The sequence below is a fragment of the Oncorhynchus kisutch genome, unplaced genomic scaffold (genome assembly GCF_002021735.2).
Source record: "Oncorhynchus kisutch isolate 150728-3 unplaced genomic scaffold, Okis_V2 scaffold794, whole genome shotgun sequence".
Lineage (NCBI taxonomy): Eukaryota > Metazoa > Chordata > Actinopteri > Salmoniformes > Salmonidae > Oncorhynchus > Oncorhynchus kisutch.
The window spans coordinates 77,041-105,000 of NW_022262739.1; the positions used below are offsets into that span (position 1 = coordinate 77,041).

General features: G+C 47.4%; 1 protein-coding gene across 1 annotated transcript in view; it reads right to left on the bottom strand.

The window, feature by feature from the left end:
* The window catches only part of LOC109883298 (muscarinic acetylcholine receptor M3-like), a gene marked incomplete at its 3' end in the record, with an annotated part of 109,320 nt that overhangs the window by 74,374 nt on the left and 6,986 nt on the right, over positions 1–27,960 (bottom strand). Inside the window, exon 2 of the mRNA XM_031816426.1 lies at positions 7,851–7,963. The remainder of the gene's footprint in view (positions 1–7,850; positions 7,964–27,960) is intronic.

A 27,960-nucleotide genomic window follows, 5' to 3' on the forward strand; every position in this document is an offset into this window, starting at 1 on the left:
TCATTATGGGATATTGGAATGTCATTATGGGGTATTGTGATGTCATTATGGGATATTGGAATGTCATTATGGGGTTGATGTCATTGATGTCAATGCACTGTATGAGAGGATCTTGCAGCACAGAATAAGAATTGACAGTTATGCTTGCTGTTGTTGTTGTGTTACCTAGCAACAGGAGTCTAGACAACCTTAAATCCCTGAACTATCCATCTGGATTGGTAAGGAAGAGAAAGGCTTGTAGGATCAATCACAACACTGTTCCTCGCCATCAAATCAAATCAAACGTTATTTGTCACATGCACCGAATACAACAGGTGTAGTAAACCTCACAGTGAACTGCTTACTGACAAGACCTTAACCAACAATGCAGTTCTAAGAAAAGTAAGAGATAAGAATTACAAATAATTAAAGAGTAGCAGTAAATAACAATAGCGAGACTAAATACAGGGGGCTACCGGTACAGAGTCAATGTGGAGGCTATATACAGGGGGTACTGGTACAGAGTCAATGTGGAGGCTATATACAGGGGGTACCGGTACAGAGTCAATGTGGAGGCTATATACAGGGGGTACTGGTACAGAGTCAATGTGGAGGCTATATACAGGGGGTACCGGTACAGAGTCAATGTGGAGGCTATATACAGGGGGTACCGGTACAGAGTCAATGTGGAGGCTATATACAGGGGGTACTGGTACAGAGTCAATGTGGAGGCTATATACAGGGGGCTACCGGTACAGAGTCAATGTGGAGGTTATATACAGGGGGCTACCGGTACAGAGTCAATGTGGAGGCTATATACAGGGGCTACCGGTACAGAGTCAATGTGGAGGCTATATACAGGGGTACTGGTACAGAGTCAATGTGGAGGCTATATACAGGGGGTACCGGTACAGAGTCAATGTGGAGGCTATATACAGGGGGTACCGGTACAGAGTCAATGTGGAGGCTATATACAGGGGGTACCGGTACAGAGTCAATGTGGAGGCTATATACAGGGGGTACCGGTACAGAGTCAATGTGGAGGCTATATACAGGGGGTACCGGTACAGAGTCAAAGTGCGGGGGCACCGGTGTTGAGGTAATTGAAGTAATATGTACATGTAAGTAGAGTTATTAAAGTGACTATGCATAGATAATAACAGAGGGTACCAACAGTGTAGAAGGGGGGGGGGGGGCAATGCAAATAGTCTGGGTAGCCATTTGATTAGCTGTTCAGGAGTCTTATGGCTTGGGGGGTAGAAGCTGTTTAGAAGCCTCTTGGACCTAGACTTGGCGCTCTGGTACCGCTTGCCGTGCGGTAGCAGAGTGAACAGTCTATGACTAGGGTGGCTGGAGTCTTTGATCATTTCTAGGGCCTCGCTCTGACACCGCCTGGTATAGAGGTCCTGGATGGCAGGAAGCTTGGCCACAGTGATGTACTGGGCCGTACGCACTACCCTCTGTAGTGCCTTGCGTTCGGAGACCGAGCAGTTGAAATACCAGGCAGTGATGCAACCAGTCAGGATACTCTCGATGGTGCAGCTATAAAACCTTTTGAGGATCTGAAGACCCATGCCAAATGTTTTCAATCTCCTGATGGGGGAAAAGGTTTTGACATACCCTCTTCACGACTGTCTTGGTGTGTTTGGACCATGTTAGTTTGTTGGTGATGTGGACACCAAGGAACTTGAAGCTCTCAACCTGCTCCACTACAGCCCCGTTGATGAGAATGGGGGCGTGGCTCAGGCCTCCTTTTCCTGTAGTACACAATCATCTCCTTTGTCTTGATCACGTCACTGTGCAAACGCGTACACTCACATCCGCACATGCACATGCACACACACACTGCCCTAGCCCCCAGCCTCCCAAATTGAATCCTGTACTCTCAAATGGGGGCATAATGTTTTCTTGTCTGAACATATTCTCTCTGATCCCCTCATTGTTTGTTGTGTTCTCTGCTAGTCCAAGGCCAGACACTGTGTTTGTTGTGTTCTCTGCTAGTCCAAGACCAGACACTGTGTTTGTTGTGTTCTCTGCTAGTCCAAGGCCAGACAGACACTGTGTTTGTTGTGTTCTCTGCTAGTCCAAGGCCAGACACTGTGTTTGTTGTGTTCTCTGCTAGTCCAAGACCAGACACTGTGTTTGTTGTGTTCTCTGCTAGTCCAAGGCCAGACAGACACTGTGTTTGTTGTGTTCTCTGCTAGTCCAAGGCCAGACACTGTGTTTTGTTCACTGGCTTCATTCAATAGGACTCCTGTTATATCCAGGAGTGATTAGTATAATTGTTTTGTCTTTATCTGTTGTGGTCTATTTGTTTCACCTGTCTTAGTGCTTGTCTCCACCCCCCCCCTCCAGGTTTCGCCCATCTTCTCCATTATCCCCAGTGTATTTATACCTGTGTTCTCTGTTTGTCTGTTGCCAGTTAATTTTGTTTCGTGAAGAGGTTTCCCCTTGCTCCTGTCTTTCTCTAGTTTCTGATTTCTAGTGTCACCGGTTTTGAACAATTTCTGCCTTCTGTACCTTGTCACACCACCCTGGACTACTGACCTCTGCCTGTCCTGACCCTGAGACTGCCTGTCCTGACCCTGAGACTGCCTGCCCTGACCCTGAGACTGCCTTGTCCTGACCCTGAGACTGCCTGTCCTGACCCTGAGACTGCCTGTCCTGACCCTGAGACTGCCTGTCATGACCCCGAGACTGCATGCCCTGACCCTGAGACTGCCTGTCCTGACCCTGAGACTGCCTGCCCTGACCCTGAGACTGCCTGTCCTGACCCTGAGACTGCCTGCCGTTCTGTACCTTATGAACTCTGATCTGGATTACTGACCTCTGCCTGCCCTGACCCTGAGACTGCCTGCCCTGACCCTGAGACTGCTTGCCGTTCTGTACCTTGTCACACCACCCTGGGTTAATGACCTCTGCCTGCCCTGACCCTGAGACTGCCTGCCGTTCTGTACCTTATGAACTCTGATCTGGATTACTGACCTCTGCCTGCCCTGACCCTGAGACTGCCTGCCGTTCTGTACCTTATGAACTCTGATCTGGATTACTGACCTCTGCCTGCCCTGACCCTGAGACTGCCTGCCGTTCTGTACCTTATGAACTCTGATCTGGATTACTGACCTCTGCCTGCCCTGACCCTGAGACTGCCTGCTGTTCTGTACCTTATGAACTCTGATCTGGATTACTGACCTCTGCCTGCCCTGACCCTGAGACTGCCTGCTGTTCTGTACCTTATGAACTCTGATCTGGATTACTGACCTCTGCCTGCCCTGACCCTGAGACTGCCTGCTGTTCTGTACCTTATGAACTCTGATCTGGATTACTGACCTCTGCCTGTCCTGGACCTGTTGTTATGCCCCCTGTTGTAGTAATAAACTATTTGTTACTTCAACATCGTCTGCATTATGGGTCTTCTCCTGAAACGTGATACTAGTACCGTCTTTTTTGCTAGCTAGGGCCATCTACTTTAAGTGCTTCCTGTCTTCCCAGTAGCCTACTTGGAGTGTGAACTGCTTCCTGTCTTCCTAGTAGCCTACTTGGAGTGTGAACCGCTGACTGCTATTAACTTGCAGATGATTGTTGACACATCAACCAGGATCAAGGGGCAGGGCAAATTGTGACTTGTTTTGGTAATCAGCGGATGTATTGGAAGGGGAGTGGTTTCTCCTCTCCTAGGCAATCAGCAGTTAGTTCCCGGGAGGTGTGCTCTTTCACTTTGAAAGGCCAATTTGAGATTAGTATTAGTACTTCTGTTTTGTTCTTCACTGGTTGCCTCTTTTCTTGTGGCAACAGGTCACACATCTTGCTGCTGTGATGTGCAGCTCACTCTCTAACTTCAGTATCTTACCTAGTTATTTATTATTTTCTCTTTTGTATCGCTGGCAACTATGTGTGTGTTTTCTATCCCAGTTCCTTCCTCTCCCTGCAGGCTTTACAGACGCTGCCCAACACCCTTGGCTGCAACCCTTCTAATGTATTGTACCCTACGCACACAACCCATGTGGAATTATTGTTCTCTGGCAGCATTTTAGAACTGCCGATCTGCGGTCAAGAACACAGAGTTCATCTCAGCTTATGCTGCCCTTCTGACCCTTGACCTTTTGTCCCTGACAGAGACATGGATCACTTCAGAGAACACTGCTACTCCAGCTGCTCTCTCCTCATCTGACTACGTTTTCTCTCATAGTCCGAGAGCATCTGGTCATCACGGTGGTGGAACAGGGCGATTCGTTTCTCCTAACTGGAGATTTTCTCTTTTCTCCCTCTCTCACATGTCCATCTCCTCATTTGAATTCCATTATGTCACTGTGTCTTGCCCACTTCAGCTTAACATTGTCGTCATCTATCGCCCACCAGGTGCCCTCGGAGAGTTCCTCAATGAGCTTGAGACTTTGATGAGCACATTTCCTGATGATGGCTCACCCTTCTTCGTACTGAGCGACTTCAACCTCCCAACATCTGCCTTCAATTAGTTTCTTTCCCCTCCTTGCCTCTTTTGACCTCATCCTTTCCCAGTCCCCTCCCAGTCACAAGGCAGACAATATGCTTGACCTCATCTCTACAAGAGGCTATTCGCCTACTAATCTCAGTGCAACCCCCCATCCAGGTCGCTGATCACTACTTTGTTTCCTGTTCTGTCTCCCTTTCCTCCAACCCTAACCACTCAGCCCTTACCCAGATGGTCTCTCTCTCTCCCACTACTCTCTCCTCTCCTATCATCTCTCCCTTCTGCTAAATCTTTCTGCCTCCTGTCTCCTGATTCTGCCTCTTCAACCCTACTCTCCTACCTTTCTGCACTGTCCCTTTTCCAACCTGCCAGCTCGGCCCTCCCCTCCTGCTCCGTGGATGAGAGCCTCATTGCAAGCTTACAGAACAGGGCGGCGAGCAGCTGAGAGAAAATTAAGGAAAACTAGACTTCCAGAGGACCTATCATCCTTCCACTCCCTCCTCTCTCCCTTATCTTTCTCTGTATCCACTGCTAAAGCATCTCTCCATTTCAAGCTTCTGCCTCTAACCCTACAAAATGATATCCCACCTTCTCCTCCCTCCTTGATCCCCCCCCCCCCTTTTCTCTCTCTGCGGACGACTTTGTCAACCCATCTGAAAAGGAGGTTGACGACATCCACTCCTCATTCACTCTATTGAGTCAACTGGTCCCACTCGACACAGAGCCTACGCCTTGACCTCTTTCTGCCCTCTCTCTCCAGATGAACCTGTCCGCTCAACCCCATCCCCTTCTTACTTCTCCAGACCATCTCTGGAGACTTTTTCCAACACTCGACTCCCTTAACGTCTAAAATTACAGACCGGTATCCCGTCTTTCTTTTCTTTCCAAAACACTTGAGTGCGCGGTCTCTGACCAACTCTCATGCTATCTCTCTCAGAACAATCTTATTGACCCTAACCAGTCAGGCTTCAAGATGGGTCTCTCAACCAAGACTGCTCATATGTGTCACAGAGACTCTTCGCACTGCCGAAGCTAAATCTTTAACCTCTGTTCTCATCTTCCTAGATCTATCCGCTGCCTTCGACACCGTGAACTATCAGATCCTCCTTTCCACCCTCTCAGGGCTAGGCGTCTCAGTCTCTATCAGATCCTCATCTCCACCCTCTCAGGGCTGGGCGTCTCAGGCTCTATCAGATCCTCCTCTCCACCCTCTCAGGGCTGGGTGTCTCAAGCTCTATCAGATCCTCCTCTCCACCCTCTCAGGGCTGAGAGTCTCAGGCTCTATCAGATCCTCCTCTCCACCCTCTCAGGGCTGGGTGTCTCAAGCTCTATCAGATCCTCCTCTCCACCCTCGCAGGGCTAGGCGTCTCAGGCTCTATCAGATCCTCCTCTTCACCCTCTCAGGGCTAGGCGTCTCAAGCTCTATCAGATCCTCCTTTCCACCCTCTCAGGGCTGGGTGTCTCAGGCTCTGTCAGATCCTCCTCTCCACCCTCTCAGGGCTGGGTGTCCCAGGCTCTATCAGATCCTCCTCTCCGCCCTCTCAGGGCTGAGAGTCTCAGGCTCTATCAGATCCTCCTCTCCACCCTCTCAGGGCTGAGAGTCTCAGGCTCTATCAGATCCTCCTCTCCGCCCTCTCAGGGCTGGGTGTCTCAGGCTCTATCAGATCCTCCTTTCCACCCTCTCAGGGCTGGGCGTCTCAGGCTCTATCAGATCCTCCTCTCCACCCTCTCAGGCCTGGGCGTCTCAGGCTCTATCAGATCCTCCTCTCCACCCTCTCAAGCCTGGGCGTCTCAGGCTCCACCCTCTCAGGGCTGGGCGTCTCAGGCGTCTCAGGTTCTCCACACTACTGGATTGCATCCTACCTGGCAGGCCACTTCTACCAGGTGACGTGAAGAGGATCTGGGTCTGAACCATGTACTCTCTCTACTGGTGTCCCCCAGGGCTCGGTTCTAGGCCCTCTGCTCTTCTCTCTATACACTAAGTCACTCAGCTCTGTCATATCCTCACATGGTCTCTCCTATCACTGCTATGAGGATGGACCTCTCCTCTCTATAGACCAAGTCACTCAGCTCTGTAATATCCTCACATGGTCTCTCTTATCACTGCTATGAGGATGGACCTCTCCTCTTCTCTCTCTACACCAAGTCACTCAGCTCTGTCATATCCTCACATGGTCTCTCCTATCACTGCTATGAGGATGGACCTCTCCTCTCCTCTCTATAGACCAAGTCACTCAGCTCCGTCATATCCTCACATGGTCTCTCCTATCACTGCTATGCGGATGACACTCAACTACTTTTCTCCTTCCCCCCTTCTGACACCCAGGTGGTGAGATGCATCTCTGCGTACCTGGCAGATATCTCAACTTGGATGTCGGCCCACCACCTCAAGCTCAACCTGGACAAAACAGAGCTGCTCTTCCTCCCAGGGAAGCCCTGCCCGCTCAAAGTCCTCTCTATCCCAGAGTGCAAAGCACCTTGGCATGACCCTGGACAACACCCTATCGTTCTCCACAAACATCAAAGCAGTGACTCACTCCTGCAGATTCATGCTCTACAACATCTGTAGAGTACGACCCTCCCTCACACAGGAAGTGGAACATCTGTAGAGTACGACCCTACCTCACACAGGAAGTGGAACATCTGTAGAGTACGACCCTACCTCACACAGGAAGTGGCGCAGGTCCTAATCCAGGCACTTGTCATCTCCCGTTTGGACTACTGCAAGTAGCACCCCACACGCCACTGACTTCCAGTCAAAGCTCTCATCCACTACAAGACCATGGTCCTTGCCTACGGAGCAGCAAGAGGAGCTGCCCCTTCCTTCCTTCAGGCTCTGCTCAAAACTCTACACCCCAACCTGAGTACTCCGTTCTGCCACCTCTGGTCTCTTGGCCCTCCAAACCCCTACAGGAGGACAGCTCCCGTTCAGCCCGGTTCAAGTTCTTCTCTGTCCTGACACCCCAATGCTTCCCCCAGGGAACTAGGACAGCAGAGTCCCTGATCCTCTTCTGAAAACATCTGAAACCCATTCTCACCTCCCCCCACATGCCCTTCTCACATCCCCAGTAATACACAGTGCTGTGACTATAATAGAGGCAGACACAGCAGTGCTTGGCCCTGGTGAACGGTACACATCAGCTCTATTGTAAACCCCCTCTGATAGGTTGATGAGAGACCACAGAAAGAGTTTAGAGGTACAGAGTTTAGAGGTACAGTACAGTACTTTGTCAGTGTAGGCTTCACCTTGATAGGGATGTGTCTGGAACAACCTTCAGCAACACAGCAGGACTAACTAAGACTGGTATTCTACCTCTGAATGACTCTATGCAGTAGGAGACTTAACCCTTCAGGACTAACTAAGACTGGTATTCTGCCTCTGAAGGACTCTTTGCAGTAGTAGTAGAATGTGGGAACTTACCAATATGTTGAGAGTGAAGTTGCCACTAGATGTCACCTCTGGTTGGAATGCAGTCCAGTATCTCTGCAGTCCTCTGACCATGGAGTGTGTTCATCAGATAGGCTCCTGGTGAACTAGAGAAGAACAAACACAGAAGAAGAAAAATATTTAATTAATCCACATGAGACAGACATGTGTCTCCAACCCACTATGAAAGGATCATAAATATTAGTGAATTGTAACCTCAACCCACTATAAAAGGATCAGAAATGTAACTGAATGGTAACCTCAACCCACTATAAAAGGATCAGAAATATAACTGAATGGTAACCTCAACCCACTATAAAAGGATCAGAAATATTACTGAATGGTAACCTCAACCCACTATAAAAGGATCAGAAATATAACTGAATGGTAACCTCAACCCACTATAAAAGGATCAGAAATATTACTGAATGGTAACCTCAACCCACTATAAAAGGATCAGAAATATTACTGAATGGTAACCTCAACCCACTATAAAAGGATCAGATATATTACTGAATGGTAACCTCAACCCACTATAAAAGGATCAGAAATATTAGTGGATGGTAACCTCAACCCACTATAAAAGGATCAGAAATATTAGTGGATGGTAACCTCAACCCACTATAAAAGGATCAGAAATATTAGTGGATGGTAACCTTAACCCACTATAAAAGGATCAGATATATTACTGAATGGTAACCTCAACCCACTATAAAAGGATCAGAAATATAACTGAATGGTAACCTCAACCCACTATAAAAGGATCAGAAATATAACTGAATGGTAACCTCAACCCACTATAAAAGGATCAGATATATTACTGAATGGTAACCTCAACCCACTATAAAAGGATCAGAAATATTACTGAATGGTAACCTCAACCCACTATAAAAGGATCAGATATATTACTGAATGGTAACCTCAACCCACTATAAAAGGATCAGAAATATTAGTGGATGGTAACCTCAACCCACTATAAAAGGATCAGAAATATTAGTGGATGGTAACCTCAACCCACTATAAAAGGATCAGAAATATTAGTGGATGGTAACCTCAACCCACTATAAAAGGATCAGAAATATTAGTGGATGGTAACCTCAACCCACTATAAAAGGATCAGAAATATTAGTGGATGGTAACCTCAACCCACTATAAAAGGATCAGAAATATTACTGAATGGTAACCTCAACCCACTATAAAAGGATCAGAAATATTAGTGGATGGTAACCTCAACCCACTATAACAGATATATAGATATTACTGAATGGTAACCTCAACCCACTATAAAAGGATCAGAAATATTACTCGACAAGCGTCAGAAGATATCTGATGAAGACAAGCCTTTTGTTGTGTGCACTACCACAGACAACAGACAGTTGTTATCTGCATGTCACATCTCAAATAAAACATTGTTTTTTAAATGAAAAAGGTTTTCCTTGTATTGTAATATTCTGCCGTCATGAAGCTGTCCAGACAGAAACATGACATTCCAAAGGGCACCCTATTCCCTTCGTAGTGCACACTACTGTTGACCAGCCCCCATAGGGAACAGGGTGCCTATTGGGGACTCAGGCCCTATTCCCTATATAGAACACTACTGTTGACCAGAGCCCTATTCCCTATATAGAACACTACTGTTGACCAGAGCCCTATTCCCTATATAGAACACTTCTGTTGTCCAGAGCCCTATTCCCTTCGTAGTGCACTACTGTTGACCAGCCCCCATAGGGAATAGGGTACCTATTGGGGACTCAGTGTAATGAACACACTGGTTCTGCCCTGTTAGTGTCGGGGACAGAGAGATCTGATAATGGACTGACCTGGTGAGATGAAAGGTTTTACATTGTTGGGTTATTCATTAAAGCCACAATCCTGAATTTGTTTTGTGTTTGTTGTTGCTGTTGTTAAAAGTCAGCCCCGCCACTTGGTCGGCTATAAAGCTGACCGGCAGCACATATTGCAGATTGTATCTTTTTAAAGCACTTTGAACAGAAACCAATATGTGCCTGTCTAATGAATCATGACTGTAGGCTCAGCTTCTTTAATATGGTCTTTGTCCATGTTAAATCTCTGTATGGTCTGACTGGGGGTGTGACAGGCAACCCAGACAACTGACTAGGCCTGCAAATATTGGGCCTCTTTTCCCAAAACAGGAAGTTATTTAAGAGATCAACCGATCAAAACCATACTGCCTAAAAAGTGGGCTGTACACCATATACCATATACCAGGGACTTGGGCTGTACACCATATACCATATACCATATACCAGGGACTTGGGCTGTACACCATATACCATATACCATATACCAGGGACTTGGGCTGTACACCATATACCATATACCATATACCAGGGACTTGGGCTGTACACCATATACCATATACCATATACCAGGGACTTGGGCTGTACACCATATACCATATACCATATACCAGGGACTTGGGCTGTACACCATATACCGTATAACATATAGCAGGGACTTGGGCTGTACACCATATACCGTATAACATATACCAGGGACTTGGGCTGTATACCGTATATATATACCGTACACCGGGGTCTTGGGCAGTATACCGTATATATATACCGTACACCGGGGTCTTGGTCTGTATACCGTATATTTATACCGTACACCGGGGTCTGGGGCTGTATACTGTGTATATATACCGTACACCGGGGCCTTGGGCTGTATACCGTGTATATATACCGTACACCGGGGCCTTGGTCTGTATACCGTGTATATATACCGTACACCGGGGTCTTGGGCAGTATACCGTATATATATACCGTACACCGGGGCCTTGGTCTGTATACCGTGTATATATACCGTACACCGGGGTCTTGGGCAGTATACCGTATATATATACCGTACACCGGGGTCTTGGTCTGTATACCGTATATTTATACCGTACACCGGGGTCTGGGGCTGTATACTGTGTATATATACCGTACACCGGGGTATTGGTCTGTATACTGTGTATATATACCGTACACCGGGGTCTTGGTCTGTATACCGTGTATATATACCGTACACCGGGGTCTTGGGCAGTATACCGTATATATATACCGTACACCGGGGTCTTGGTCTGTATACCGTATATTTATACCGTACACCGGGGTCTGGGGCTGTATACCGTGTATATATACCGTACACCGGGGTCTTGGTCTGTAAAGCGGGGTCTTGGTCTGTATATATACCGTACACCGGGGTCTTGGTCTGTATACCGTGTATATATACCGTACACCGGGGTCTTGGGCTGTATACCGTATATATATACCGTACACCGGGGCCTTGGGCTGTATACCGTATATATATACCGTACACCGGGGTCTTGGGTTGTATACCGTGTATATATACCGTACACCGGGGTATTGGTCTGTATACTGTGTATATATACCGTACACCGGGGTCTTGGTCTGTAAAGCGGGGTCTTGGTCTGTATATATACCGTACACCGGGGTCTTGGTCTGTATACCGTACACCGGGGTCTTGGTCTGTATACCGTGTATATATACCGTACACCGGGGTCTTGGTCTGTAAAGCGGGGTCTTGGTCTGTATATATACCGTACACCGGGGTCTTGGTCTGTATACCGTACACCGGGGTCTTGGTCTGTATACCGTGTATATATACCGTACACCGGGGCCTTGGGCTGTATACCGTATATATATACCGTACACCGGGGTCTTGGGTTGTATACCGTATATATATATACCGTACACCGGGGCCTTGGTCTGTATACCGTATATATATACCGTACACCGGGGTCTTGGGCTGTATACCGTATATATATACCGTATACCGGGGTCTTGGGCTGTATACTGGGGTCTTGGGCTGTATACCGTATATATATACCGTACACCGGGGTCTTGGGTTGTATACCGTATATATATACCGTACACCGGGGTCTTGGTCTGTATACCGTGTATATATACCGTACACCGGGGTCTTGGGCAGTATACCGTATATATATACCGTACACCGGGGTCTTGGGTTGTATACCGTATATATATACCGTACACCGGGGTCTTGGTCTGTATACCGTGTATATATACCGTACACCGGGGTCTTGGTCTGTATACCGTGTATATATACCGTACACCGGGGTCTTGGGCTGTATACCGTGTATATATACCGTATACCGGGGTCTTGGTCTGTTTACCATACACCGGGGTCTGGGGCTTCCAGACTCCACCCAGATTCCAGACTCCACCCAGAGCAGGGAGGCCTGTTGCCCTAGCGACTCCAGACTCCACACAGACACAGTGTGTACTCATGCTGCTCCAGAACCACTACTTTTAGAGATTGCCATCCAGCTGGTTTAGATTGCTGTAAAGACTGAGTGCTGTTAGACTAAACGTTTAAATCAACTGTTAGATTCCCTTTATGAGACTATGACTACACGTTTAAATCAACTGTTAGAGTCCCTTTATGAGACTATGACTACACGTTTAAATCAACTGTTAGATTCCCTTTATGAGTCTATGACTACATGTTTAAATCAACCGGCTAGAGTCCCTTTATGAGACTATAAACATTTGAATAACAGAAGGTGATTATTTTCGTCTAAGGTCAGGATACCAGAAAAATGGCCCCTCACGTTAATAACCAGAGGTCAGGCTACCATAGAAAGGGCCCCTCACAATAAGAACCAGAGGTCAGGCTACCAGAAAAATGCCCCCTCACGTTAATAACCAGAGGTCAGGCCACCATAGAAAGGGCCCCTCACAATAAGAACCAGAGGTCAGGCTACCATAGAAAGGGCCCCTCACAATAAGAACCAGAGGTCAGGCTACCAGAGAAATGTCCCCTCACAATTAGAACCAGAGGTCATGCTACCAGAGAAATGTCCCCTCACAATAAGAACCAGAGGTCAGGCTACCAGCTGATATCTGAGCTACCCCTTTAAGAACCAGAGGTCAGGCTACCAGCTGATACCTGAGCTATGCCTTTAAGAACCAGAAGTCAGGCTACCAGCTGATACCTGAGCTATGCCTTTAAGAACCAGAAGTCAGGCTACCAGCTGATACCTGAGCTATGCCTTTTAAGAACCAGGGGTCAGGCTACCAGCTGATACCCAATCTATGCCTTTAAGAACCAGAGGTCAGGCTACCAGCTGATACCGGACACAACAGTGGTAGGCTTGATTACCAACAACGACGAGACGGCCTACAGGGAGGAGGTGAGGGCCCTCGGAGTGTGGTGTCAGGAAAATAACCTCACACTCAACGTCAACAAAACTAAGGAGATGATTGTGGACTTCAGGAAACAGCAGAGGGAACACCCCCCTATCCACATCGATGGAACAGTAGTGGAGAGGGTAGCAAGTTTTAAGTTCCTCGGCATACACATCACAGATAAACTGAATTGGTCCACTCACACAGACAGTATCGTGAAGAAGGCGCAGCAGCGCCTCTTCAACCTCAGGAGGCTGAAGAAATTCGGCTTGTCACCAAAAGCACTCACCAACTTCTACAGATGCACAATCGAGAGCATCCTGGCGGGCTGTATCACCGCCTGGTATGGCAACTGCACCGCCCTCAACCGTAAGGCTCTCCAGAGGGTAGTGAGGTCTGCACAACGCATCACCGGGGGCAAACTACCTGCCCTCCAGGACACCTACACCACCCGATGCTACAGGAAGGCCATAAAGATCATCAAGGACATCAACCACCCGAGCCACTGCCTGTTCACCCCGCTGTCATCCAGAAGGCGAGCTCAGTACAGGTGCATCAAAGCTGGGACCGAGAGACTGAAAAACAGCTTCTATCTCAAGGCCATCAGACTGTTAAACAGCCACCACTAACATTGAGTGGCTGCTGCCAACACACTGTCAATGACACTGACTCAACTCCAGCCACTTTAATAATGGGAATTGATGGGAAATGATGTAAATATATCACTAGCCACTTTAAACAATGCTACCTTATATAATGTTACTTACCCTACATTATTCATCTCATATGCATACGTATATACTGTACTCTATATCATCGACTGCATCCTTATGTAATACATGTATCACTAGCCACTTTAACTATGCCACTTTGTTTACATACTCATCTCATATGTTATACTGTACTCGATATCATCTACTGTATCTTGCCTATGCTGCTCTGTACCATCACTCATTCATATATCCTTATGTACATATTCTTTATCCCCTTACACTGTGTATAAGACAGTAGTTTTTTGGAATTGTTAGTTAGATTACTTGTCCGTTATTACTGCATTGTCGGAACTAGAAGCACAAGCATTTCGCTACACTCACATTAACATCTGCTAACCATGTGTATGTGACAAATAACATTTGATTTGATTTTGCCTTTAAGAACCAGGGGTCAGGCTACCAGCTGATACCTGAGCTATGCCTTTAAGTACCAGAGGTCAGGCTACCAGCTGATACCTGAGCTATGCCTTTAAGAACCAGAGGTCAGGCTACCAGCTGATACCTGAGCTATGCCTTTAGGTACCAGAGGTCAGGCTACCAGCTGATACCTGAGCTATGCCTTTAAGAACCAGAGGTCAGGCTACCAGCTGATACCTGAGCTATGCCTTTAAGTACCAGAGGTCAGGCTACCAGCTGATACCGGAGCTATGCCTTTAAGAACCAGGGGTCAGGCTACCAGCTGATACCTGAGCTATGCCTTTAAGAACCAGAGGTCAGGCTACCAGCTGATACCTGAGCTATGCCTTTAAGTACCAGAGGTCAGGCTACCAGCTGATACCTGAGCTATGCCTTTAAGAACCAGAGGTCAGGCTACCAGCTGATACCTGAGCTATGCCTTTAAGTACCAGAGGTCAGGCTACCAGCTGATACCTGAGCGATGCCTTTAATGTAAATCACAGAAGAACTCTGTGTTCTACTGTTAGATGTGGTTCTACTGACTGTTAGATGTGGTTTTACTGACTGTTAGATGTGGTTTTACTGACTGTTTGATGTGGTTTTACTGACTGTTTGATGTGGTTTTACTGACTGTTTGATGTGGTTTTACTGACTGTGAGATGTGGTTTTACTGACTGTGATATGTACTTTTTCTGACTGTGATATGTAGTTTTTACTGACTGTGATATGTAGTTTTTGTGACTGTGATATGTGGTTTTTCTGACTGTGATATGTAGTTTTTCTGACTGTGATATGTAGTTTTACTGACTGTGATATGTAGTTTTACTGACTGTGATATGTAGTTTTACTGACTGTTAGATGTGGTTTATGCAGTTGGTTGCAGACAGGCCATGTGTAGACCAATTTGTATTAGGGATCCTACCTGGATCCCGAAAATTTGCATATGAAAACCATCACAGCTCGGGTGGAAATAGTAAGATAAATTTGCATTCCACGTGTGAAAAGTTGCCGACTCCTCGTGTAGCCTGTCACCGGAAACTTCTGGAGAGTAAACGGCAGGATCTGCGAAAGCCAGCAGGAACAGGAGGAGAATAGTTGGGCCAGGTTAAGGTTGTTTTACTCTGGTTATCTAGATCTCCGGCTCCCTCTTGCGGCATTTGTGTTATTTCATCAAACCGTAAGCTTAAAGCGTCAGACAAGCTCAAAGCATATAGTTGATTTCATTATAATCCAGAGGGATGAGTCTATATATGGATAAACATTTAAACATTTAGTCCAATAGATTGGCAACTTTCGGTCAACAAATATATATATTTTTTGTCGGGGTCAGCCATACCACTACTGTATAAAGATGTGCTCCAGAAATACCAGACGAGCCCCTGTGATGCACATCGCCGAACATGTCCAATGAAATGTCTACCTAGAAAGATAACTTGGCTTTTAGAACAACATCCAGGAATCCACAATGTTATCGATGTATCCCCTACCACCTCGGACTGGGGCTCGTCCAAAGCAGAGGACTATGTTGGATATAGAGTTCCATTTGGGACACAGAAAAAAGGAGAATGCTGACTTCTTTACATTACAGATTACAGCAGAGCCATAGGCCAGTGAAGCAGAACATGATTTAAACTCACCTCAAAACCCTCAGTGTGAAAATGGCCTCAATTCCTGTTTCTTTTTAAAAGTCAGAGCGTGTTTGTCTCTCAGCCCCCAGGGGAATATTATGTTTGAACAGTTTCCTATATAAAAAAAGAAACGTTTAAACTTCCTTTACTAACAGCCCCATGTTTGTCAGAACACCCTGTGTACCAGCCCCATGTTTGTCAGAACCCCCTGTGTACCAGCCCCATGTTTGTCAGAACACCCTGTGTACCAGCCCCATGTTTGTCAGAACACCCTGTGTACCAGCCCCATGTTTGTCAGAACACCCTGTGTACCAGCCCCATGTTTGTCAGAACACCCTGTGTACCAGCCCCATGTTTGTCAGAACCCCCTGTGTACCAGCCCCATGTTTGTCAGAACACCCTGTGTACCAGCCCCATGTTTGTCAGAACACCCTGTGTACCAGCCCCATGTTTGTCAGAACCCCCTGTGTACCAGCCCCATGTTTGTCAGAACACCCTGTGTACCAGCCCCATGTTTGTCAGAACCCCCTGTGTACCAGCCCCATGTTTGTCAGAACGCCCTGTGTACCAGCCCCATGTTTGTCAGAACGCCCTGTGTACCAGCCCCATGTTTGTCAGAACACCCTGTGTACCAGCCCCATGTTTGTCAGAACGCCCTGTGTACCAGCCCCATGTTTGTCAGAACGCCCTGTGTACCAGCCCCATGTTTGTCAGAACCCCCTGTGTACCAGCCCCATGTTTGTCAGAACCCCCTGTGTACCAGCCCCATGTTTGTCAGAACACCCTGTGTACCAGCCCCATGTTTGTCAGAACACCCTGTGTACCAGCCCCATGTTTGTCAGAACGCCCTGTGTACCAGCCCCATGTTTGTCAGAACCCCCTGTGTACCAGCCCCATGTTTGTCAGAACCCCCTGTGTACCAGCCCCATGTTTGTCAGAACACCCTGTGTACCAGCCCCATGTTTGTCAGAACACCCTGTGTACCAGCCCCATGTTTGTCAGAACGCCCTGTGTACCAGCCCCATGTTTGTCAGAACCCCCTGTGTACCAGCCCCATGTTTGTCAGAACCCCCTGTGTACCAGCCCCATGTTTGTCAGAACGCCCTGTGTACCAGCCCCATGTTTGTCAGAACGCCCTGTGTACCAGCCCCATGTTTGTCAGAACGCCCTGTGTACCAGCCCCATGTTTGTCAGAACCCCCTGTGTACCAGCCCCATGTTTGTCAGAACGCCCTGTGTACCAGCCCCATGTTTGTCAGAACACCCTGTGTACCAGCCCCATGTTTGTCAGAACACCCTGTGTACCAGCCCCATGTTTGTCAGAACGCCCTGTGTACCAGCCCCATGTTTGTCAGAACCCCCTGTGTACCAGCCCCATGTTTGTCAGAACCCCCTGTGTACCAGCCCCATGTTTGTCAGAACCCCCTGTGTACCAGCCCCATGTTTGTCAGAACGCCCTGTGTACCAGCCCCATGTTTGTCAGAACGCCCTGTGTACCAGCCCCATGTTTGTCAGAACCCCCTGTGTACCAGCCCCATGTTTGTCAGAACCCCCTGTGTACCAGCCCCATGTTTGTCAGAACCCCCTGTGTACCAGCCCCATGTTTGTCAGAACGCCCTGTGTACCAGCCCCATGTTTGTCAGAACGCCCTGTGTACCAGCCCCATGTTTGTCAGAACACCCTGTGTACCAGCCCCATGTTTGTCAGAACACCCTGTGTACCAGCCCCATGTTTGTCAGAACGCCCTGTGTACCAGCCCCATGTTTGTCAGAACCCCCTGTGTACCAGCCCCATGTTTGTCAGAACCCCCTGTGTACCAGCCCCATGTTTGTCAGAACCCCCTGTGTACCAGCCCCATGTTTGTCAGAACGCCCTGTGTACCAGCCCCATGTTTGTCAGAACGCCCTGTGTACCAGCCCCATGTTTGTCAGAACCCCCTGTGTACCAGCCCCATGTTTGTCAGAACCCCCTGTGTACCAGCCCCATGTTTGTCAGAACCCCCTGTGTACCAGCCCCATGTTTGTCAGAACACCCTGTGTACCAGCCCCATGTTTGTCAGAACGCCCTGTGTACCAGCCCCATGTTTGTCAGAACGCCCTGTGTACCAGCCCCATGTTTGTCAGAACCCCCTGTGTACCAGCCCCATGTTTGTCAGAACACCCTGTGTACCAGCCCCATGTTTGTCAGAACCCCCTGTGTACCAGCCCCATGTTTGTCAGAACCCCCTGTGTACCAGCCCCATGTTTGTCAGAACGCCCTGTGTACCAGCCCCATGTTTGTCAGAACACCCTGTGTACCAGCCCCATGTTTGTCAGAACACCCTGTGTACCAGCCCCATGTTTGTCAGAACGCCCTGTGTACCAGCCCCATGTTTGTCAGAACACCCTGTGTACCAGCCCCATGTTTGTCAGAACCCCCTGTGTACCAGCCCCATGTTTGTCAGAACGCCCTGTGTACCAGCCCCATGTTTGTCAGTACCCCCTGTGTACCAGCCCCATGTTTGTCAGAACACCCTGTGTACCAGCCCCATGTTTGTCAGAACCCCCTGTGTACCAGCCCCATGTTTGTCAGAACGCCCTGTGTACCAGCCCCATGTTTGTCAGTACCCCCTGTGTACCAGCCCCATGTTTGTCAGAACGCCCTGTGTACCAGCCCCATGTTTGTCAGAACCCCCTGTGTACCAGCCCCATGTTTGTCAGAACACCCTGTGTACCAGCCCCATGTTTGTCAGAACGCCCTGTGTACCAGCCCCATGTTTGTCAGAACACCCTGTGTACCAGCCCCATGTTTGTCAGAACCCCCTGTGTACCATCCCCATGTTTGTCAGAACGCCCTGTGTACCAGCCCCATGTTTGTCAGAACCCCCTGTGTACCAGCCCCATGTTTGTCAGAACGCCCTGTGTACCAGCCCCATGTTTGTCAGAACGCCCTGTGTACCAGCCCCATGTTTGTCAGAACACCCTGTGTACCAGCCCCATGTTTGTCAGAACGCCCTGTGTACCAGCCCCATGTTTGTCAGAACGCCCTGTGTACCAGCCCCATGTTTGTCAGAACGCCCTGTGTACCAGCCCCATGTTTGTCAGAACCCCCTGTGTACCAGCCCCATGTTTGTCAGAACGCCCTGTGTACCAGCCCCATGTTTGTCAGAACGCCCTGTGTACCAGCCCCATGTTTGTCAGAACCCCCTGTGTACCAGCCCCATGTTTGTCAGAACCCCCTGTGTACCAGCCCCATGTTTGTCAGAACACCCTGTGTACCAGCCCCATGTTTGTCAGAACGCCCTGTGTACCAGCCCCATGTTTGTCAGAACGCCCTGTGTACCAGCCCCATGTTTGTCAGAACCCCCTGTGTACCAGCCCCATGTTTGTCAGAACGCCCTGTGTACCAGCCCCATGTTTGTCAGAACGCCCTGTGTACCAGCCCCATGTTTGTCAGAACCCCCTGTGTACCAGCCCCATGTTTGTCAGAACACCCTGTGTACCAGCCCCATGTTTGTCAGAACGCCCTGTGTACCAGCCCCATGTTTGTCAGAACCCCCTGTGTACCAGCCCCATGTTTGTCAGAACCCCCTGTGTACCAGCCCCATGTTTGTCAGAACGCCCTGTGTACCAGCCCCATGTTTGTCAGAACCCCCTGTGTACCAGCCCCATGTTTGTCAGAACGCCCTGTGTACCAGCCCCATGTTTGTCAGAACCCCCTGTGTACCAGCGCCATCAAATGATATCCACAAAGAGAGTCGTTTTATCTTTTCTGTGAGCGTGTAGACAGGCCAATAGGATGAAGTTACAGTTTGACCATGTGTCCTAGGTATACTAGTGCTAGGATACCGTTGTTAGTTCTGTGTTTGGTACAACACTTCACTCCCAAGTTACATACAGTACAGTACACGTACACACACACACACACACACACACACACACACACTAAACACAGATAACACAACAGAAGTCAGGCTGGTTATATATATCGTTTTTTTAAATGACAGATTGTTTTCAATGGTCATTACAAGTCATCTCAACTGGACAGGAGCGTGTGTGTGCTTTATGCCTAGGCAGAGCAATGGACTGGAAAACACTGACAAGTGTTACTGAGAGGAATATCTCGGCAAAGATAGACACCAAGCACTGGAATAGATGAGGATACATATTGTCTCTGGCCCCTCAGAGCTTAGCCAATCCTAATATGATGGCCTGTGTTCTCCTCACATCTCCTCAGAGCTGAGCCAATCACAGTATGATGGCCTGTGTTCTCCTCACATCTCCTCAGAGCTGAGCCAATCACAGTATGATGGCCTGTGTTCTCCTCACATCTCCTCAGAGCTGAGCCAATCACAGTATGATGGCCTGTGTTCTCCTCACATCTCCTCAGAGCTGAGCCAATCACAGTATGATGGCCTGTGTTCTCCTCACATCTCCTCAGAGCTGAGCCAATCACAGTATGATGGCCTGTGTTCTCCTCACATCTCCTCAGAGCTGAGCCAATCACAGTATGATGGTCTGTGTTCTCCTCACATCTCCTCAGAGCTGAGCCAATCACAGTATGATGGCCTGTGTTCTCCTCACATCTCCTCAGAGCTGAGCCAATCACAGTATGATGGCCTGTGTTCTCCTCACATCTCCTCAGAGCTGAGCCAATCACAGTATGATGGCCTGTGTTCTCCTCACATCTCCTCAGAGCTGAGCCAATCACAGTATGATGGCCTGTGTTCTCCTCACATCTCCTCAGAGCTGAGCCAATCACAGTATGATGGCCTGTGTTCTCCTCACATCTCCTCAGAGCTGAGCCAATCACAGTATGATGGCCTGTGTTCTCCTCACATCTCCTCAGAGCTGAGCCAATCACAGTATGATGGCCTGTGTTCTCCTCACATCTCCTCAGAGCTGAGCCAATCACAGTATGATGGCCTGTGTTCTCCTCACATCTCCTCAGAGCTGAGCCAATCACAGTATGATGGCCTGTGTTCTCCTCACATCTCCTCAGAGCTGAGCCAATCACAGTATGATGGCCTGTGTTCTCCTCACATCCCCTCAGAGCTGAGCCAATCACAGTATGATGGCCTGTGTTCTCCTCACATCTCCTCAGAGCTGAGCCAATCACAGTATGATGGCCTGTGTTCTCCTCACATCCCCTCAGAGCTGAGCCAATCACAGTATGATGGCCTGTGTTCTCCTCACATCTCCTCAGAGCTGAGCCAATCACAGTATGATGGCCTGTGTTCTCCTCACATCCCCTCAGAGCTGAGCCAATCACAGTATGATGGTCTGTGTTCTCCTCACATCTCCTCAGAGCTGAGCCAATCACAGTATGATGGTCTGTGTTCTCCTCACATCTCCTCAGAGCTGAGCCAATCACAGTATGATGGCCCGTGTTCTCCTCACATCTCCTCAGAGCTGAGCCAATCACAGTATGATGGCCTGTGTTCTCCTCACATCTCCTCAGAGCTGAGCCAATCACAGTATGATGGCCTGTGTTCTCCTCACATCTCCTCAGAGCTGAGCCAATCACAGTATGATGGCCTGTGTTCTCCTCACATCTCCTCAGAGCTGAGCCAATCACAGTATGATGGCCTGTGTTCTCCTCACATCTCCTCAGAGCTGAGCCAATCACAGTATGATGGCCTGTGTTCTCCTCACATCTCCTCAGAGCTGAGCCAATCACATACATATAATAACTAAATAACCCAAATGTCCCCTAATTGATTACAGAATAACTAAATAACCCAAATGTCCCCTAATTGATTATAGAATAACTAAATAACCCAAATGTCCCCTAATTGATTACAGAATAACTAAATAACCCAAATGTCCCCTAATTGATTACAGAATAACTAAATAACCCAAATGTCCCCTAATTGATTACAGAATAACTAAATAACCCAAATGTCCCCTAATTGATTACAGAATAACTAAATAACCCAAATGTCCCCTAATTGATTACAGAATAACTAAATAACCCAAATGTCCCCTAATTGATTACAGAATAACTAAATAACCCAAATGTCCCCTAATTGATTACAGAATAACTAAATAACCCAAAGGTCCCCTAATTGATTACAGAATAACTAAATAACCCAAAGGTCCCCTAATTGATTACAGAATAACTAAATAACCCAAATGTCCCCTAATTGATTACAGAATAACTAAATAACCCAAAGGTCCCCTAATTGATTACAGAATAACTAAATAACCCAAATGTCCCCTAATTGATTACAGAATAACTAAATAACCCAAAGGTCCCCTAATTGATTACAGAATAACTAAATAACCCAAAGGTCCCCTAATTGATTACAGAATAACTAAATAACCCAAAGGTCCCCTAATTGATTACAGAATAACTAAATAACCCAAATGTCCCCTAATTGATTACAGAATAACTAAATAACCCAAAGGTCCCCTAATTTATTACAGAATAACTAAATAACCCAAATGTCCCCTAATTGATTACAGAATAACTAAATAACCCAAATGTCCCCTAATTGATTACAGAATAACTAAATAACCCAAATGTCCCCTAATTGATTACATAATAACTAAATAACCCAAAGGTCCCCTAATTGATTACAGAATAACTAAATAACCCAAATGTCCCCTAATTGATTACAGAATAACTAAATAACCCAAAGGTCCCCTAATTGATTACAGAATAACTAAATAACCCAAATGTCCCCTAATTGATTACAGAATAACTAAATAACCCAAAGGTCCCCTCTTCGTTCTAAACCAAACCAAAACAATGCACTGTTCCAGAAGATACAGAGATCATTACCCAGAGAGAGGTCATTACCCAGAGAGAGGTCATTACCCAGAGAGAGGTCATTACCCAGAGGGAGGTCATTACCCAGAGGGAGGTCATTACCCAGAGGGAGGTCATTACCCAGAGAGAGATCATTAGACAGAGAGAGGTCATTACCCAGAGGGAGGACATTACCCAGAGAGAGGTCATTACCCAGAGGGAGGTCATTACCCAGAGGGAGGTCATTACCCAGAGAGAGGTCATTACCCAGAGGGAGGTCATTACCCAGAGAGAGGTCATTACCCAGAGAGAGGTCATTACCCAGAGAGAGGTCATTACCCAGAGAGAGGTCATTACCCAGAGGGAGGTCATTACCCAGAGGGAGGTCATTACCCAGAGAGAGGTCATTACCCAGAGGGAGGTCATTACCCAGAGAGAGGGCATTACCCAGAGAGAGGTCATTACCCAGAGGGAGGTCATTACCCAGAGGGAGGTCATTACCCAGAGAGAGGTCATTACCCAGAGAGAGGTCATTACCCAGAGGGAGGTCATTACCCAGAGAGAGGTCATTACCCAGAGAGAGGTCATTACCCAGAGAGAGGTCATTACCCAGAGGGAGGTCATTACCCAGAGAGAGGTCATTACCCAGAGAGAGGTCATTGCCCAGAGAGAGGTCATTACCCAGAGAGAGATCCTTACCCAGAGAGAGGTCATTATCCAGAGAGAGGTCATTACCCAGAGAGAGATCATTAGACAGAGAGAGGTCATTACCCAGAGAGAGGTCATTACCCAGAGAGAGGTCATTACCCAGAGAGAGGTCATTACCCAGAGAGAGATCATTGCCCAGAGAGAGGTCATTACCCAGAGGGAGGTCATTACCCAGAGGGAGGTCATTACCCAGAGAGAGGTCATTACCCAGAGAGATGTCATTACCCAGAGGGAGGTCATTACCCAGAGGGAGGTCATTACCCAGAGAGAGGTCATTACCCAGAGAGAGGTCATTACCCAGAGAGAGGTCATTACCCAGAGGGAGGTCATTACCCAGAGGAGGTCATTACCCAGAGAGAGGTCATTACCCAGAGAGAGGTCATTACCCAGAGAGAGGTCATTACCCAGAGGGAGGTCATTACCCAGAGGGAGGTCATTACCCAGAGAGAGGTCATCACCCAGAGAGAGGTCATCACCCAGAGGGAGGTCATTACCCAGAGGGAGGTCATTACCCAGAGGGAGGTCATTACCCAGAGAGAGGTCATTACCCAGAGAGAGGTCATTACCCAGAGAGAGGTCATTACCCAGAGAGAGGTCATTACCCAGAGAGAGATCATTAGACAGAGAGAGGTCATTACCCAGAGAGAGGTCATTACCCAGAGAGAGGTCATTACCCAGAGAGAGATCATTATCCAGAGAGAGGTCATTACCCAGAGAGAGGTCATTACCCAGAGAGAGATCATTAGACAGAGAGAGGTCATTACCCAGAGAGAGGTCATTACCCAGAGAGAGGTCATTACCCAGAGCGAGGTCATTACCCAGAGGGAGGTCATTACCCAGAGAGAGGTCATTACCCAGAGAGAGGTCATTACCCAGAGGGAGGTCATTACCCAGAGGAGGTCATTACCCAGAGAGAGGTCATTACCCAGAGAGAGGTCATTACCCAGAGAGAGGTCATTACCCAGAGGGAGGTCATTACCCAGAGAGAGGTCATCACCCAGAGAGAGGTCATCACCCAGAGGGAGGTCATTACCCAGAGGGAGGTCATTACCCAGAGGGAGGTCATTACCCAGAGAGAGGTCATTACCCAGAGAGAGGTCATTACCCAGAGAGAGGTCATTACCCAGAGAGAGATCATTACCCAGAGAGAGGGCATTACCCAGAGAGAGGTCATTACCCAGAGAGAGATCATTAGACAGAGAGAGGTCATTACCCAGAGAGAGGTCATTACCCAGAGAGAGGTCATTACCCAGAGCGAGGTCATTACCCAGAGGGAGGTCATTACCCAGAGGGAGGTCATTACCCAGAGAGAGGTCATTACCCAGAGAGAGGTCATTACCCAGAGAGAGGTCATTACCCAGAGAGAGGTCATTACCCAGAGGGAGGTCATTACCCAGAGAGAGGTCATTACCCAGAGGGAGGTCATTACCCAGAGAGAGGTCATTACCCAGAGAGAGGTCATTACCCAGAGAGAGGTCATTACCCAGAGAGAGGTCATTACCCAGAGGGAGGTCATTACCCAGAGAGAGGTCATTACCCAGAGAGAGGTCATTACCCAGAGAGAGGTCATTACCCAGAGGGAGGTCATTACCGAGAGAGAGGTCATTACCCAGATGGAAAATAACTCAACCAGAGGAGATTTCACACCACACGTCATCATCATCAGTGTCATCGTCAGTATCATCATCAGAGAACCCATCATCATGGTCATTGACTCTGCTTGTCCTTACCTCTGACATCATCATGGTCATTGACTCTGCTTGTCCTTACCTCTGACATCATCATGGTCATTGACTCTGCTTATCCTTACATCATCATGGTCATTGACTCTGCTTGTCATTACCTCTTACATCATCATGGTCATTGACTCTGCTTGTCCTTACCTCTGACATCATCATGGTCATTGACTCTGCTTATCCTTACATCATCATGGTCATTGACTCTGCTTATCCTTACATCATCATGGTCATTGACTCTGCTTATCCTTACATCATCATGGTCATTGACTCTGCTTATCCTTACATCATCATGGTCAGAGGTAAGATGTTCTTCCCGTGTCGGGAAGAACCCATGTGGTTAATACACAGCAGTAGACCACCATAATGTCGGCACCATGTGGTTAATACACAGCAGTAGACCACCATAATGTCGGCACCATAATGTTGGCACCATAATGTTGGCACCATAATGTCGGCACCATAATGTTGGCACCATAATGTTGGCACCATAATGTCAGCACCATAATGTTGGCACCATAATGTCGGCACCATAATGTTGGCACCATGTGGTTAATACACAGCAGTAGACCACCATAATGCCGGCACCATAATGTTGGCACCATAATGCAGGCACCATAATGCCGGCACCATAATGTTGGCACCATAATGTTGGCACCATAATGTTGGCACCATAATGTTGGCACCATAATGTCGGCACCATAATATTGGCACCATAATGCCGGCACCACAATGTTGGCACCATAATGTCGGCACCATAATGTCGGCACCATGTGGTTAATACACAGCAGTAGACCACCATAATGTTGGCACCATAATGTTGGCACCATGTGGTTAATACACAGCAGTAGACGGTCACTAGAAACCAGACAACTCTTTAAGAGGTCTTAAAGGGGTCTTCCACACTCCACCATTCACACACACTCCACCATTCACACACACTCCACCATTCACACACACACACACACACACACACACACACACACACACACACACACACACACACACACACACACACACACACACACACGCCACTGGATAAGAACCCACTCCAGAGTGTCATGGCAACAGATCTGCCGTCTGCCAAATCACTGATGCCAACTATCTCTCCAGAGCAAAGTCAGTCATCCCCATAGTCATCCCAAAAAGAAGTAGAGTGTAAAACCCCTGACCTTGTCTCCATCCCAGAAATAAGTAGCTTGTAAAACCCCTGACCTTGTCTCCATCCCCAAAATAAGTAGAGTCTAGAACCCCTGACCTTGTCTCCGTCCCCAAAAGAAGTAGAGTGTAAAACCCCTGACCTTGTCTCCATCCCCAAAAGAAGTAGAGTGTAAAACCCCTGAGCTTGTCTCCATCCCCAAAAGAAGTAGAGTGTAAAACCCCTGACCTTGTCTCCATCCCCAAAAGAAGTAGCGTGTAAAACCCCTGACCTTGTCTCCATCCCCAAAAGAAGTAGCATGTAAAACCCCTGACCTTGTCTCCATCCCCAAAAGAAGTAGCGTGTAAAACCACTGACCTTGTCTCCATCCCCAAAAGAAGTAGAGTGTAAAACCCCTGACCTTGTCTCCATCCCCAAAAGAAGTAGAGTGTAAAACCCCTGACCTTGTCTCCATCCCCAAAAGAAGTAGCGTGTAAAACCCCTGACCTTGTCTCCATCCCCTAATGGCACCTTATTCCCTAGAAAGAGCTCTATGGGCCCTGGTCAGAAGTAGTGTACTATGTCAAATCAAATCATATCAGATTTCTTTCAAATTTTATTAGACACACACATGGTTAACAGATGTTAATGCGAGTGTAGAGAAATGCTCGTGCTTCTAGTTCCGACCATGCAGTAATATCTAACAAGTGATCTGCCAATTTCACAACAGGGAATAGGGAGCTGTTTTGGACACAGACCTTGTGCTTTTAAAATAATAAACACCACCTCCAAGATGTGATTGATTTACAGTCTATTAGACATTAATGCTTTCAGATTCTCACATTATTAATGGTTAATCACCTGCTTCAATGGTTGAAGACATTACCACAACCTTGTGTCAAACCTACGACCTATGACCTATGATCAGTCAGACCTATGACCTATGATCAGTCAAACCTAGAACCTATGATCAGTCAAACCTATGGCCTATGATCAGTCAAACCTATGGCCTATGATCAGTCGAACCTATGACCTATGACCTATGATCAGTCAAACCTAGAACCTATGACCTATGATCAGTCAAACCTATGACCTATGATCAGTCAAACCTATGGCCTATGATCAGTCGAACCTATGACCTATGACCTATGATCAGTCGAACCTACGACCTATGGTCTATGATCAGTCGAACCTATAACCTATGATCAGTCGAACCTATGACCTATGACCTATGTCCTATGATCAGTCAAACCTATGACCTATTACATATGATCAGTCGAACCTATGACCTATGACCTATGATCAGTCAAACCTATGACCTATGACCAATGATCAGTCGAAACTATGACATATGACCTATGATCAGTCGATCCTATGACCTATGATCAGTCAAACATACGACCTATGACCTATGATCAGTCGATCCTATGACCTTTGACCTATGATCAGCCAAACCTATGACCTATGATCAGTCAAACATATGACCTATGATCAGTTGAAAGTATGACCTATGACCTATGATCAGTCAAACCTATGACCTATGACCTATGATCAGTTGAAAGTATGACCTATGACCTATGATCAGTCAAACCTATGACCTATGATCAGTTGAAACTATGACCTATGACCTATGATCAGTCAAACGATGTGAAATGCAGAGTCATGGAGAAGAGGGTTCATTAGATAATGACGACCGTTGGGGATACAAGATATTTGACAACGCTGGATGGATCAAATAAAGGAAGTGTATTGGCAGCTGTTCAAACATTTAGGATGTTAGAAAATACATTTACAGACCCACATTAAGGTCAAGATGA